Raw genomic sequence first — 16,797 nt, forward strand, 5'->3', positions numbered from 1 at the left:
TTTGTACAACACACAGTCACAAGATAGGTAATTACATTTTAGTCTAAACGCGTTGAGAACAGGTTTAATTTTTTTGGCTTATTATGAAGGCATTTCTTTGGGTAGAAATCAGTCCAATTTTCATATTTCAAGGATCCCTTTGCACCCTGGGCTTTGAGATCCTCTAGAAAAAAGCAGGGAAGGCACAGATGATGTCTGTTGTGGAGTGTTAAATTCCAGGCATATAGAATACCAATGAGGCAGAAATATGGCAACAGAGAGCATGATGGCATTTTGAATGGAATTATTGTGCCATTGGTTTTTATGAACTACAGCAGCCTTTCCCAGTGTGCTCCTATCCAAATATACTGGAATTTAGCAGCCATCAGCAAAAGGCCACCATGGTGAGATGTTATGGGGGTTTAAGTCCAACACACCTGGAGGGCACCATGTTGGAATGGTTGTAACCATTGATGGAATGCTCCTCCAGGAAAGCTTTTGCCATATCATCTTGGCTAGTCTTTAAGGTCCGCCCAAAAATGCTTAGTTGACATACACACTAACAGGGGGAGCCTAGCCAGGCCAAAGTTACCCATCTTTTATGGAGGGGAGGGCTGCAACTATTCTTCGTCCTTTAGCCCTTTAAAGTCACAGAAGAGGGAAGTAATGTCAACTTGAAGTCTTGTTGGCCCAATCTTCTCTACAGGTATCCACACAGCTACACAAAGAGGAGCTAAACCCAACTTCCTAATGGGAAAACGCCTTCCTTCTGCCTTAAGAAATTTGTCACTTGCGTGGAGAAGCATTTCTTTCAGTTGCTTAGTAATCCGCGGAGTTCGTCGCCGGCCGCCTCCCTCAGGACAATGGAAGGTTGGCTAACAATAGCTGAACGAAGCTCTTTTCCTCCTGCGCTTTTGTTTCCGCGCTCCGTAACTCCTGGGAAAGTGGAAGCTTTTCTTCTTCCACTCAGCCGGGCGTTTTGGCTCCAGCGCCGCCTCCAAAGCCGCTTCCTTCCCAGGCAGGAGGAGGAAATCACCTGAAGCCGGCTGCGTGCGTGGGAAGAAAAGGGGGAAAGTGGGGCAAAATTGGCGGGAACGGGAAGCGACCTTTGGCGCCCCTGTTGCTTTTGGCGACGAGGGGGGAAGGGGGAGTGTGGATTCTCCGTCTGTTGTAGTTGGCCCCGACGAACGGAGAGAAGAGACGCGTCGCCCTTTGCAAGCGTTCCCGCACCCGACACACACAGACACTCGCGCGCACACACACACACGACCCCACTCGCGCTCTGGTGAGTCACAAGCAGGTCAGGAGGACCGCGCGGGAAGGGAGGGGCAGAAAGCCTTTGGAGCCGCCGCAAGAGCTGGGAGCCGCTGGGAGCCGCCACAAGAGCGGGAGAGGAGCTCGCCCGAGCCCTGTCACAGCCAGCGCGAGAGGCTCCCTCGCAGGCGGCGCCGGAGGCGTCTCGGCGTCCTTCCTCCAGGTGGCTCAGCTACAGAAGGGAAAGGGGAAGCGTGCGGCTCCCGCAGCCCGCGCCGTTGGTGGGACAGTGAGCGAGGAAGCCAGATGCGAAGGATCCGGCCGCTGAACAGCTGCGCCGTCGCCTTCGGCACGGAAGGTATGTAACCAAAAGGATCCCCGCGGGCTGCGCATACTACGGGGAGGGAAGGGATCCGCGCGGAACCACAGCTGCAATGCACCAGCCTCTTGCTCCGGAGCTTTGCACAGCCCGATTCCGCTCCTCTGTTCCGCAGAAGTATCTCCCGCGTAGGCGTGGCTGATTGGACTGTAGTCCTGAGCTCACCTCGGTAAACCGGCTAGTTTTTGTAGTACTGTGGGGGTTGATTGGAATGGGCGGCTTGATGCGCCGTTTAACCTTTATCACCTCTTTTCGATGGCACGCACGTAGGCGGTAGTGGTAGAAAGGGGAGTGCCTCTGAGCATGTGCTGACTTCATTCCTGCTTACTGTATTTGGTTAACGGGTAGAGCCTAGATCGGGGGCGTGACTTGCTCGGGAGTGCTGATTCTTAGTGCCTCGTTTGGCAGGCCCGCTATAAAAATACATATTTTAGCCCTAGAAATTAAACAGTGATTGTGCTCGCATGGATCACAAACCAGCCAATCCCCTGTCTAACCTAGTATATGATGCGAACCCAACCCGCCCGGTTCGTTTATGCAAACACCCCAAGTAGGGAAGTGAGTTACCTGGTTAAGGTGTCCTGCGCACCCAGCCACTGAGTCGTTGAGTTTAATATTTGATTATTAAGGGTAGCGGAATTTCATTTTGAGCGATCGCTGTTGTTGATTTGGGTGAGTGCTTGATGCTGCGTGGCTGTTGGTTGTTGAGGAAATGAGCGGCTGATTTTTTTTGGCGGCGGTGCTGCTGCTTTTGGAGATGTGCCTGGACTCAGCAGGGCTCAGCCCTAAACGTGATTTTTTTTTTTTGTATTTTGCCAGGGATCATTCCCGGAACATGGGAAGTGGTAATACCATAAAAAAGGGAACGGTCTGTAAGCGGGTGCAAAGTGGTTTTCCCCTCTGCTGACTAAGCTACGAGCCTTCGGGTTTTTAAGAGGTGGAGCTTCTAAATCAGAAGACGTTCAGGTAACTTCTGTTTGCGAGCTTCGCAGATCTGGGCGACTTTCTTTTCCTGGAACACACCTTACTTGCCCTTTTGCCCAAGAGACATGAAAATATGCACGCATGCGCACTCCCAAGATTCGAAGTGCTCTGCTCTGCACGTGAGGAGGCCGGGATTTAGCAGGTGTCGGGAAAGCTAGAGCTGGGAGCCTAGGTGGGTATAAGGCGGGTCGATCCTAAGACAAATGATGCATTAAAAAAGGACAGCGCTTCTAAGAATATAGAGCAGTGGTTCTTAAACAGTGTGACCCAATTACCCGTTTCCCCGATCCGAATAATGTAATTATACCCCCCCAAATAAAAGCATACTGTTTTACGCAAGCGTCTGGGCAGCGGCAGCCCCAAACCGGACGCACAAGCAATTACAAATTGCTCCATTACCCCCAGGATATGCCCAAATTCCCCCCTTGTTTAGTTACCCCCAGTTTAAGAACCACTAATATCGAGAATACCAAATACTCTTCTTGTTCCCGGTGATCGCAGGGTAGCCCCCGCATGAAGATAATAATTCTGAACTATTCCACCCTGGATCGTGGACTTTACTCAGAGATGCGGCTTGTCTGCCTGCTAGCTTAAATACGAGGCGGTGCTTTGATTCCTTAGGATTGAATTGGCGCGAGGGAGAATATTTCCAATGGGTATTATCTGTTTTTCAGAGGAAAACTGGGTGGGAGGGACAGAGCTTGAAAAGCTAAGGAAAAAAATCAGGAAGAAGACAAATCTCTCTCTCTCTCTCTCAGATTATTGAAATAGGATCCTGGATGATTCAGGAATGACTGTATCCTAAGGAGGAGGGGAGAGAAAGAGTGAGAAAGGATAGAAGCGGTAAGAGGAAGCTTGAGAACGCTGGTTGCTTACAAAGAACTTAGGCGACTCGCAGTCTGAGTCAGCTTGCTGGTAGCGGTGGTTTCAGTGGTGCTGGCCAAAACTCTATGGGAGGATTTTAGGGACAGGCAGAAGGGGGTGGTCCCTTCAACACAGACCATTTTAGGCAACTTTGCCCGGAGGGGGCGATTTCTTTGGGCAATTTACAGGTGAGCTTGCCTGGCTGCCAAAATTCCTGGTAAGGAATTCCCTCAGGTTCTTAGAAATGTAAATATGGAAACCCCTGCCCACATTCGTCCTGCTACTGATCTGGTAGGTGCCAAATTAGGAATGATTGGGATAGAAACCCACTCCCCCACACCCTTTAGGAGAGGGGCTGCCAATTTGCAAGACTTCCAGGAACATTTGGCTTTTATGCTAGTTTGATAAAACTTGGAGAATAGCTCATACCTGATTTGCTAATGGGAGAGCTGTGAAACAGAAATGTATTACCATGGAAGTCTGCAGAAGTACCTAGAATTAGTATCAGTCAGTGGAACTTAACTCCAGCCAAAACATGTTTTAGCAAGTCATTTTAGCAAACCTGATGTTTAAGTAAAAAGTTCTGAAATAAAAATTTATGTATTTATTTATTTATTTATTTATTTTCTATCCTGCCTTTATTATTTTTATAAATAACTCAAGGCAGGGAACATACCTAATACTCCTTTCTCCTCCTATTTTCCCCACAACAACAACCCTGTGAGGTGAGTTGGGATGAGACAGAGTGACTGGCCCAAGGCCACCCAGCCGGCTTTCAGGCCTAAGGCGGGACTAGAACTCTCATACCACGCCTGATTGGCTCTTGGGCTGAGAGAGAGTGACTGGCCCAAGGCCACCCAGCCGGCTTTCAGGCCTAGAACTCACAGTCTCCTGGTTTCTAGCCCATTGCGTTGTATTTTCCTATGCACAAACTACCTGCTGCAATGGAAGTGCCTATTGGTCTTAATTTAATTCTTACATTTTGAATTGCCGGATTCCTCTAATAGGAATTCAGTCTGTGAATAGAGAACATTTATAATAACTATTGAATTTAAAGTTATTTGAAAAGTTTGTCTGCCCAGTAATAGGGCCTTCCTCCCAGCTTTATTTGGAAAATTCTCCTGAACTCAGTGCCTCCAGACTGCACTTTCATAACCTATGTACTCCAGTTGCTGACTGGGAAGGTTGGAAATTGCAGTTATAACCCATTGGAAGTCACCATGTTGAGGAAGATGTTCTCAGTAGAACTGTTAGAATTGTACAGTACTTCTCACTGGGGTGGACAAGGGTGACACAACACAAGTGAGTTGGTTTCATTAGTGACCACTGGTAATTCAGAATAGGATCCAGTGGTTCACACATATCCAATGTGATACGATTCAAATTATTACTTTCTGATGCTAACATTAAATATTTTGTGTGTGCTTTATGTTTTATTATGAGTACTTTTATGTTGCTATAATCACTTGTCTCTAAGCAACAACATACGTGCAATACAATAATCCAAAAATTATCCAGAATTATCACTATATCCAAAATAAATACAGTCAGCTATAATATAATCATAAAACCATAGTACCAGATGTCATCAAACAACAGAAATTCATCACACACGAGGAACCTCTATTCATTCTCATCTCAGTCTCCAAATGTATGTTGAAAAGGCCATGTTTTTAAAAGCTTCCTGAATGTTAAAAGTGGGGATACAATTCTTATATCTGGCGTGAGGGCATTCCGTAGGAGGGTAGCACCTTGCAAGGAATGGGAACTCTCAGCAAGCAGTCTGTACAGGCATGCCTTGGCAGGCAAATACTATTTGGGTAAGGCATCTCAGAGATAGCTAGGCCACAAACCACGTAGCACTTTGAAGTCAATCATCAGAACCTTGAAATTTGCATGAAACTTTGTGATTATGTAACTTATTTCATTAGATACGTTTGATTGGTCCCTCCTCATTTGATTGACAGTAAGAAATGTCAAAAGACAGAATGAAATATGCCATTCTACAGCTGTAGGAAATGTGTTCTTTGTATTTTATATTTGTCTTATGGTGAATGAATGACTCCAGTGGAAAGTTCAGTGGGCATCTTGAATAGGTAGTCCTGGGAAGAATATAGGGGGAAATAATAAATCTTGTAGAAGATTTTGGAGAAACAGACTTCTACAAGCTGTCCTAATCCAAAACCTGTTTTTCTTTGGAGTGTTTCCCCAGCATACCAGTGAAAAACCAGTGTGGACTGGAAGAAGTTGCATGTCTATGATTTAGGGAACACCAGGCTAGTGAAGATTGCCTTAAGCAATTATACTGTATGATTGAAGCCAATATCAAAAATAGATTGCATTCTGTCAGCAACATAGGGGATGATTGCATGCTTTGGTGACATGATCTGTTCGTCAGAATGTAGTAATGCCAAATTTCTATGAAGTAAGTTGGAATGATTTTTTAAGTACAGTTAAACCTCATCTTTATGGACAAATTGGGGGAAGGGATGTCCATTATTCATGAAAGTATAGTAAATTGGAAAGCACATCATCTTAGTGATATATGTCATTTGCATGGTGACGTCATTGTGCAACAGTGCAAATTAATCATTTGGCTCATTTCACATCATTTGTGTAATGAAGTCTTTGCCAACTTACACCCAATAAATCAAGGCTTTCAGGATGGGAGGATAAGCATAGTTGCCCAACCATCTCTGGAGGTTGCCTGATTGAAGGAATGGCATTTCTTTGTCAGTTGGCATGACTGGAACCTTGAGCTTCCTGGTCTCCTAGAAAAGAGCAAAGGAGAGCACAGAAGAAGGAGGAGAAGCTTCCAAGTTGGCAAGGCTACCGTTGCCTGCCATTTTACTTTAATACCACTTTAAGCTTCCAGTGAAGCTTGAGCCAAGAAGCTAAGTAATTGTGGGGCTCCCTGGTGATAACCCAGTTCTCTGCTGCCCTCTTGCTGGTGAAAATTGGGCGGTTCAAATAAACCATATGGCATATAGATATTAGTTACTCAGGAAGGCAGCAGGCAGGAAATGGAAATGTTAAAGACAAGGAAAAAGGACTGAGTGAACTGTAAGTGAAGAAGGAACTGTATCTTTGCATAGTGATGTCTTTACACAGATGATGTCAATTTCAATCTCAGAATTTGATCCATTGTATATGAAGTTCACTGCACTGAGGTGCAGTAAATCAAGGTTTCACTGTACAAAAAAATCAACAGTATTGAGTGATAACTGTGTGTTCCCCTCAAGTTGGTTGACCTTGCAGACTTTCATGCTTTCAATGGGGATTATGTTTTGAAGCATTCTTGGTTGGATAAGAGGGTTTTGAGGGAAGAGTTGAATATTCAACACCATATATTGAACTTGAAATGCTTTCCATGTACAAAAATAATACAGTAACTATCATTTTTTAATTCAAATGTCTCCAGCCATTATGTTTGTTTTAGCTGTATAATTTCAATGGGCAAACCTATGTATTTTGACCAGTAGTCAGAGATTATAAAATTTGGTAGCCCAATACATATAGGGCTTATGTAACATTAAAAGGGGTACTTATTCTAATTTCTGGCAGCAACATTTTTTGATGCTTTCATGATGGGCTTGCTGAAGGAAGCATCAAGCTTATCTCCTGCCTTTAAAAGTCTTGTAAATGCTGGTATGTGAGCTGCACTATTCTCTTTCTAGCTTGGAGAAGGAGACATAAAGTGCCAGGAAGAGAATTGCTGCCATATACTTACTTAGCTTATTTGTCCAAAATTATCAAGGGATTGATTTAATTGCATCTCTGGGCTCACACTGAACATCCATGTTTGAATGGGGGGGGGGAGTGTATTAGAACAAGTAGCATAAAGTAGTGGAACCTTTTTTTTTCCTACTCATCCAGCATTGATCTGGCCATTATTTCTTTCTGGATTGGCTATCTCAGGGCCTTTGGTATCCCAGCTGAGACTTAATTTGCCCTTGAGCCTCTGAGTTCAATTGTATATAATGCATTTGTGTGCAATGTTATTCATGCATATGATCCTGTTTATAGAATATGGGCTGGACACCTGCATGGTACCTTCTAATGCCATTATGTTTGTGGATAACTTGCTTAGTGTTTTCCAGGCTCTCTGCCCCATCTCTTTGTTTGTTTCATTAAAAGAATGTTTAGAAAATAAACAAACAGGAAGCAAGCATGTTGCGAAGTACCAGCCTCAAACATACAGTAGTTTGTATATCTAACAATACCTTTTTGCTTCACTTAGACTGCAGCAGCATTCTTAGAAAAAAAATATGGTGGACAGTTATAGTCTAGTGCTTTGTTTAAAACTAAGTCTTCTTTCCCTTCCTCTAAGGGTAGTCCAATAAACAGCATCCTTGGGATTTAGAAAGGGAGGCAGTGAACAACCTTACTATACTACCTTCTGATAAATGGTAACTCTTAAGTGGCCACATCCACCCTAGCAGCCATTTTGTCATGTGATTGTAACTTCCCATGACTACTCCAGAAGTTTCCACTGGATCCAAAACATTGGAACCTCTGGTACAAAATTAGTGTTCCAGTGAGCAACTGCTACTAATTTGGAGCATCTAGAAGGGAGGGGGATGACCTTGAGATGGATTCCAACCAAGATTCCTAGCAGTTCAATCAGCATGGATACTAGTGAGGGATTCTAGGACTTGTAGTTCATGAAAAACTGGAATGTCATGGATTCCCTATGATGTACAGTCCCCTCTAATGTACAGTTTTATTATTTGAAGGTAGATTGATATGACAGATTCTGTGTAGAATTACTTCTGTATAATATTAAGAAGTATGGCTGTTGTAGAACATTGCTACCCATCTTTATGGCTGGGAAGCATTCCAATAATTGTATTGCATTGAACTACAAGTATTGTACAGGCCTCTTACTGGTTTCTGAGATCAAAAAATTGTGCTGATTTTTTTTAAAGTCTTATATATCACATTATTCCTAGGAAGTGCTTGTCTATTTCTAATTAGCAATGGAGGCCCTTGTTTGTATCCAATATAATGAAGAATGTGTTAGTGATTTCAGAAACAGAATATATTTGATTATTTTATAATCAAGTAAGTCATACGGTCTTCACTATCTGCCACAGTAACTCATGCCTTCATCACCATGTGGCTGGGCTATTGCATTGTGCTCATATGGGGTTGCCCTTGAAGACCACCCAAAAGCTTCAATGAATCCAGGATGCAACAGCCCATTTATTAGCTGACACCATCATAAACCTGTGCTCCAAGACCTGCGTTGACTTCTGATTAACTTACAAGTGTAATTCAAGTTACTGTTCATTACCTATAAAGCCCTATATGACTTGGCACTGAAGCATTTTCAGGACCACCTTTTCCAACCAGAATTGCCCTTCCCCACTTGTTTTTCCTGGGAAAAACTGCCAGTAGTCCCCCATTTTCACAAGGTACACCATGGAGACTCATGGGTGCTGTTTTTCTGTGTCAGCATCTGTACTTTGGAACAGTCTCTTGCTTGAATTGAGGTTGGCCTCTTCAGTTTGGCCTTGCAGAAATGATTTAAACTGTTCTGGAAGGCCTACAGAGATGCATAATGTACTAATGTACCAATGATTTTACAATTATGTAATTTTATTTTTTTACTCTTGGTGTTTTCTGTGTTTTATTAGTGTAACTGCCCAAAGTCTTTGGGATCGCAGTGAGTAATAAATCAAATAAATAAACTTAAACTTCCCTCATACAAGAATTTGTGTATTCCCACCAAAATTAGCTGATAGACACCTTTCACTTCTCCTCTATGCTGATGACATGGTTATTCTGTCATTATCTGTGATAGGGATGGGAAGAGCCCTTAGATCCTTTGCCCAATATTGTGAAAAAAAATTGATGATAAATAACCAAAAAAAATTTCTGACCTTTAACAAAAGGTCTAAAATTCAATGGCAATAATATCAAGCAAGTCAAATGCTTTAACTACCTGGGAATTATCTTTCATTCCTCGGGTCGCAGGGACCCACACTTGGCCCATATATCACAGGTTTCCCAGAGGTGTGCCACAGTTATGCTGTCATTTTATCTCTCTAAAGGTGGCCATTATATTCCAGCTGCCCTAAAGCTTTTTGAGGCACAAGCTATGACACAATTATTATATGGGACTCAAATGAGGCTTTACACTAACCTAACTGCAGCCAAGAGGGTACAGTCCAAGATCTTAAGATCGGTCATGCAAGTCCCTAGATGTGTATCGAACAACACAGCTTTAAGACTAGAATTAGGAACTACAAGGATAGAAGCCAGGATCTGGATCATTATTTTTAATTACTGGTTAAAACTACTCTTTAACCCAACAGGCCTGACATCCCTCATTAACAGAGATAACTTCCAATCTACGTGGAAGATACCCATCAGAGAAAAAATGGCAGCCTCTGGCTTCTCTAATGAGGCAATACAAAGGATAGGATATGACCAATCAAAAAGATCACTGAAGGAGAGGATCCTTGATACAGTTGATGGCAACTTGACATTAGTTTAGCACCAAGGCTATGTAAGTCTTGGAGCCTATCTTTTATCACCAAACCAGCTCTCTCTAATCTCTAATAAACAATAGACATTGCAGAGCATTTGCTCTGACCAGATTCAACACACTCCCTTCAACAGTTATTGATGGTAACTATAAAAAAATTTCACTTCCACAAATGACTTTGCTCCTGTGACTCTCATGCCATAGAGGATGTTCAGCATGTCCTGCTGTACTGTAACTTCTATTTGAACCTGAGTGGGGTATTTAATACCCACTCATAAAGGAATTCCCAGGGAGAGACAACCAATGATACATCTCCTATCGTTTAGCAGACCATAAAAGCACTATCACCCATAATGCTGCCAAATTCTGCCTCACTGCTGTAAGAGTGAGGCAACAAATACTGCCCAACAAAACAGCGTTTTTTTGATACCTTTAAAACTTCTCTCTTTCCTTTCTTCCTCTTTAAATCATGCTGAACAACCCGTGACCCATTGGGTCATCCTTTCACTGGCGGAGGGTGCATGGTTGAGGGAGACTTACCCAAACTACTTGTGACCTTCCCTGCAAGGTTCCTTACTGAATTTCTCCCGGCAAGCTTCCCAGGCAGGAAATTGCAAGTCCAAACCCACCGCCTTGCTGCTTGGTCAGCCGTGGTCATGTGATCCCCATTGACTTTCTCCCTGCAAGCTTCCTAGGCTTCCCTATTGATTTGTGGGAAGCTGTCAGGGAACGTCAGTGAGGATCACGTGACTGGCTGACTGCTGTGGCACTGAACAGCAGCAGCACAGCGGCGCTGAAATGGCAACAACTTTCCCAAATTTCATTCCCACAGGAGTAATGGGTCCCAGCATTCTGTAAGTTAGCCTGTTTGAGGTACCTTTATTGAAAAAGTTTTGCCCTATGATGCAGCATTTCGCCCAATTGAAGGTTACAAAGTATCAAACAGACACAAGAGTTTTAGTAGTGTATAGATAATTTGTTTTAATTGCCATTTTAATGCATATTTTATGTATTTTATGTGTCTGTATGTGTGTGTGTACACATGTTGGTCAAAGACTGTAATAAAGATTTATCTGTCTGTGTATTGACAGTTTGTGTACACTGGAGAAAATTGCAGTCTTAGGAAATTGGTCACCCTTCACCTTTGTGAGATGAGATGCATAGTTTTCTTCTTGATTTTTTTCTGTTTTGATCCACACATTGAGAACCAGTTTGGTACACCTAAACAAAGAGGGAACAAAGTTGTATTGCTGAACACATAAGCCATGTCTCCTACAAACTAAGGATTTTCATTGTGTTCGTATCTTTCTTGTAAAGTGCAATGTGTTTTTCCTTTTCAGTTATTTTAGAAGTATTGATAATACACAAGCATGTTACAAGAAGCTTTTTAAACAAATTTCTTTACTCAGTGAAATATTAGAGGTACAATACTTTAAAGACAAAAATAAGTAGGTGACCTTTCGTTTTCATTTGTCATTTTCCTCTGGGGGGAAAATGTTCTACACTGAACTCTTTGAAATCCTGCAAATACAAAATTTCTTAATCCTTAACCTTATGATGATGTCTTGTTTCAGATATCTTTTAGGAAATTAAATCAGGAGTATAATCTAATTTTGAGAGGCTTCTTTAAATACAGGACATATGTACCAACTTGTTTCAGTATTGACAAATCTTTGGAATTGGCAGGCTATTTGCCTCCAGGAAGACAATGTGCTGTACAGGAAAGGAATTAAATTATGTTGCAAAAGTATATTAAAAGAGACAAACACCTGGAGTTGCTTTTTTTTTAGGTAAAAAGCTAAGCACACACTTAAAGTGAGCTCAACTCCCGATGACTGCACCTAAACAGTTTATTTGGCAACATCACGGAAGTGGTTTGCCATTGCCTTTTTCTGAGATGATTTTTCAATGTTCCGGTCAAACCTGCCACCCTCGGATTCCCAGATAATCCCCCATCCAAGTACTACCTGCTTAGTTTATGAGATCAGCCAAGCTAGGTGCTGCTGTCTGATAAGCTTCCTTTTTCTTAATGCCTGTGATCAATATTTATTTCATTCAGCTTTTCTGATTGTATTAAGAATGTGAGCTGAAGTATAGAATAGCAACAATACGCTTGTAATGCAAGTGTTACCTTGACTCTTAACATACCAGTGTAGCAGTGCTAAAACTGAGATGTTCAGTTAGTTTGTATATGTATATGTTTGTATGTATGAGAGGAGCTCTTGAGACATAGTTTTGTGTATTTGGTTCTCTGTATACTTAAAACATTTTATGTATGTATTTTAAAGCATGAGCTCTATGTTGCTAACCTGTGGATCCCTAAAACTACTTTTAAAAAGTCCTCTTCAACACTGCAACACTCCGTCAATTCCCCACATTTGAATTGAGGGAATCTAAATAGAGGCTATGTATGATGCGCTATTTGGACTGCCCAAAACTTAATAATTTCATATCCCATCCAATTATGATAGAATATAAGAACACAATGTATCTGTCCAATGTGGCTTACTTACAATTTGAAATTTGCTACTGATTGAGGTATACTTGTTCTTACTGGCACACCCACTGAGTCTTGCTTACATTAACACTGAAGAAATATGAGGTCTGCAAATCTTGGTACTTAAAATTTGATTGTAATTCCTCGGAATGTGAAGTATTTTCCAGCTATTACATCTTGGATTGCGAAAGTTTTGTGAAATGCCTGTGTATATCTTTATATTCTTTCTGTGCAGGTCATAAATATGTTTCCCTGTCTCTTTCCTCTCTCTTTTTCTAGGTGTTTAATTCCAGCTGCTTTAGGAAAGCATAATCCTATGTCATAATTCTCCTCTTAAATATGAATTTCAATAGCATTCTGATGATTAGAATTTAATTCATGGTGAAATCTCTGCACTATCTCGAAGGGCTTCATTGAAGTCTCAGGTTTTTGTATTTTGGGGGATAAATTTAGGATATATATTTGGTAAATAATTTTAAAATGCTTATGGAGATTTACTGCTATTAGGTTTTTCCCCTCTTCCCCTGCTCAATAGGTGTATAGACATTTCTGACATATTCAATAATACCAAGTGCCTTGGATAAGTTGCTGCAATTCTGCATACCTTAAGAATTAAAATTAGTAACAAAACAGAGATATTTGCTGTAATTCATTCTTTGCCATTGAGCTCTTCACTCAGAAATACTGAAAATAGTAAGAGATCATAGAAGCAATTTGGTTAAATTTGCAGTTGTTAGTCTTTGACTTCTGTAAATTGATTTCCTCTTCCTGAGCTTGAGTGGTTTGCTGATTAAGAGCAGTGCACTGAGCAGAATAGGTAACAGTTGTTTGTTTTTTCCCCTTGTACTAGTTTTAGCAGGCTATGAAATATCCTGGAAACCTTATACAATCCTGCTATCCTATAATGTGCAATTATACATGGAATGCCTGTTTGTCTGAAACTGCAGATGAGACATCTGTATGTTCCATTGTATGAAGACAAATGCTTTCTTACTGTAGGTATTTCCTGTTTTCTGTATGTGCTGCTGTTGGAGCTAAGCTTTCCTTCCCATGTGTTTGACTAAACTTCTAGAAATCGTTTAATCCTAAAATGATTAAATGAAATATTAACTGCCACATGAGATTATCTGGCAAAATAGAAGCTGACTTAAAATTACATGTCTTATTTCTGGTTCTGCAATTTGTTGAGTTCTCAGTTAAGTTTCTTTAATATGTGCATATTCCAGATTTTCCTTCATTTTTCCATATACTGTTTTCTGCCTTGCCAGACAACCAGTACTTGCTTAGGCCTGCATCCTTCCTTTGCAGATTTAAAACTTCCATTCTTTCACTTGTTGCGTTCTTAGAAAAACAGATGGGTATTTGTCAAGCTAGGACAAGAATGTCATGACTATTCCATATGTAAAGTAACTCATCTGTATAAACAATCTTGCTTTAGACAGCTATCTATCATAAGCTACAGCTGCTACACATTTGGAAATATTTAAGGCTGATCCCTACAACAAGTTCCCTCAGTATAAGTACAGCCCACTAACAGTTTCTTGAGGGCAAGAATGTGGAAGATCATACTCTGCTGCAGCCACCAGGAAGTCAACTTCCACCTGTGTTTTCCTGCTACACATCAAAAGCACTGTTTTCCAACTTGGGCCAGCTCAGGTGGTGCTGTCTGGTTTGCCAGCTGTGTTTCATTTCATTGTAAACAACACCTTCCCTCCAGTTGCCTATTGTACACTATGGCATAAATGTGCCTTTCCTCCAGTTACTATCCTCCATGGCCATTTCATCTTGGGATGGTGGACTAGTGAAACAGTGGACCTTTTTACATTGTTACAGGTATACCAGTAAAATGGTGAAAGACTGGAATTGTTAATGTTTTTACATACAAGTTCACTGGAGGACTGGGGAATGGATGGCCTTTTTAAAATAATTTAACTGATACAATAGTGAAATAGAGACTTTTGTAAACAGAAACTTGGTGACATTGACAAGAGTTTTGCCACCTTTCCATTCTAGCTCATATGATAGAAAAAATGGTAAAACAGTGGAGTTTTCTTTCTCCCTTTTTTAAAATTCTACTGGTCTTCCAGTGGATGAATCAGATGGGAAAATGTCAAGTACAAGGGAGAGTCAACAGAAGAGGCTTTCACAAAAATGGAAGTGCCCGTGGAAAAGAAAGCAGTTGGGTGGGATAGGATATAGCCTGGCTGTAAAGTCACTGGCCATCGTGTCACTTGGCTATAAAAACACAAAACTAGTTTATCCCTGCTCAGTTGCCTGTGGTCTGCACAGACCACCTTGCCTCTGAAGATGCCAGCCATAGTTGCTGGTGAAATGTCAAGAAAACTGTTGCCTAGACCACAGTCACTAAACCCTGAAGCCGAACACTGCACAACAGATACTGGCAGTGAAGCCCTCTACCAAAATAAAATAGTGTTCATGTATTTAGATACATGTCCTCTGAAAGGATGAATAGGCTAATAATTTCTCAAAACTACCAACTAATGTTAGAAAGGAAATTGAAAGGAAAGAGGCAAGAACTGTAAATTCTGAGCATGGGAACAAAGTGAATTTGACATAGTCATCCCTAATGCAAATTTCACTATGAAACAAATGGAAAGAGTTTGAAACTAACAGTTTGATCCACCTCTAGCTAAAACCTAGTACAAATACAGTAAGAACTTTGCCTCCACACAGGTACAAACTTCGCAGGTAAATGCAAACAATTCAAAATATGATTTGACGATGCATATAATTCAAAAACTGATTTGGGAATGATTCAGAAGAATGAAATTAGTAACAGTATATTTGTTTTGGCACAGGTTAGGCCATAGATCTAGGATTTTTATATGTTTATGAAATATATACATATATACAGATTGGAATATGTGTCTATATTTGTGTATGTGTGCCTTTGAGTCAGTCTTGACTCCTGGGGACTGCCTGGACTGAAAGACGCTTCACTTGCTCTGCCATGCACTGTTAAGTATTTCAAGTGCTATCTGATAGCAATTAATTTTCTCCAGACGTGATTTACAGTTGCAACACTGATGATATCCTATCATCTTTGTTTTTTAAACTGGAGGTTTATATACATTAAAGGCAGAATTAAGTCACATTCCTTTCGAGAATGAACAGGCATCAGCATGTTTGCTAAAGATTCAATAATCTCTACATCAAGTAGAGTAGAGAGGAAACATTTTCTGTAGCATTTTATCAGAGATACTAAGCAACCTGGTTAAGAATTGCTTGTTCATCTATTGCTAGGACAAGTTACAAGGCAAAGAAATTCCAGTACTTAGAAGAAAGTGATTTTTCTCTTGATAGTTAGTGGCAGAAAACTTATGCATTTGGCTGCTTTAATAGTTTGAAAAAAGTTGCTTTGTTTGCACTCCATGCACTGAGAAGTACTTCTTTCACATGCTTGAAGAACCTGTGTTTTAATAACTATAATTTTAAAGTGAATACATTCTTCAAATCCAAGTATGAAGTGTACTGAACATCTAACTCTGCAATGAAGTATTCATTAGAATATCAGATTTTGCGTTTAATTTATCAATTATTTTCTCAAAATAGTTTTAGAACAAGCATGGATGACTTTTAAGGTATTTTTTGCTTAAAAAAAGAGGGAATGGGCTAAATTCCAAAATTGAGGGCTCTTTCCTAGGTAATTATTTGTTTTTAAAACAGGGTGGAGATATTCCCAAAAGTTAGAAGTAATTTCATATTTATATGAATAATCCTGAACACACTTTGTAACTGGGGCAAAAGTTCAGTGTATTGGTAGGAGTAGGGTTAGCCCTGCCATGCACCTAATGTGATATACTGAATGTATCTGTGGATTCTCTATTTCTCCTCTGATATGTGCCTGGTATGGTTTTATCTCACTAGATGTAGTTCTGATTTTCCCCATCTCTCTCTTTGTTACAACATGTGGACATCTGCATAATTTCATTTGCTATGTTTTGTGACTAGAAAGTCATGTTTTGTTTTCTGTCTTGTAATAATAATAAAAAAAGAAGCTATGTCTCTTAAGTGCTGATCTAAGAACAGAACCTGCTGCATCATGGAAATCTAAGTATATACTTCATTTATGGAATCCACAGCCAGAGAAGGAGATAGCAAGATGAATTGAAGGTGCAGTTGAGGCATCTGCTACAGAAAGGGCTTTATTTCAGGCTACAAAATATTTGGTCCACTATTACAGTGAGACAGTTGAATGTCAGGAAGAGGGAGAACTCCGCCTTCAAAAAGTCACAAAGTGGGGGGAACACCCACTTACTTGTTCTTTTTAGGTAAGTCTGCAATAGAAGAAGAGAGGGCTGAATACTTGCTTTTTAAACTATCCAG

General features: G+C 40.9%; 1 protein-coding gene across 3 annotated transcripts in view; it reads left to right on the forward strand.

The window, feature by feature from the left end:
* The first annotated feature begins 1,335 nt into the window (after window positions 1-1,335).
* MET (MET proto-oncogene, receptor tyrosine kinase) overlaps window positions 1,336-16,797 on the forward strand; it is a 112,814-nt gene continuing 97,352 nt past the window's right edge. Inside the window, exon 1 of one of the 3 annotated variants that reach the window (XM_063309482.1) lies at window positions 1,336-1,591. The gene's annotated coding sequence lies outside the window, so the exon portion shown is untranslated. The remainder of the gene's footprint in view (window positions 1,592-16,797) is intronic. The other 2 variants (XM_063309481.1, XM_063309480.1) reach the window with 2 other exon arrangements.

Source organism: Candoia aspera, chromosome 7, assembly GCF_035149785.1.
Source record: "Candoia aspera isolate rCanAsp1 chromosome 7, rCanAsp1.hap2, whole genome shotgun sequence".
NCBI lineage: Eukaryota > Metazoa > Chordata > Lepidosauria > Squamata > Boidae > Candoia > Candoia aspera.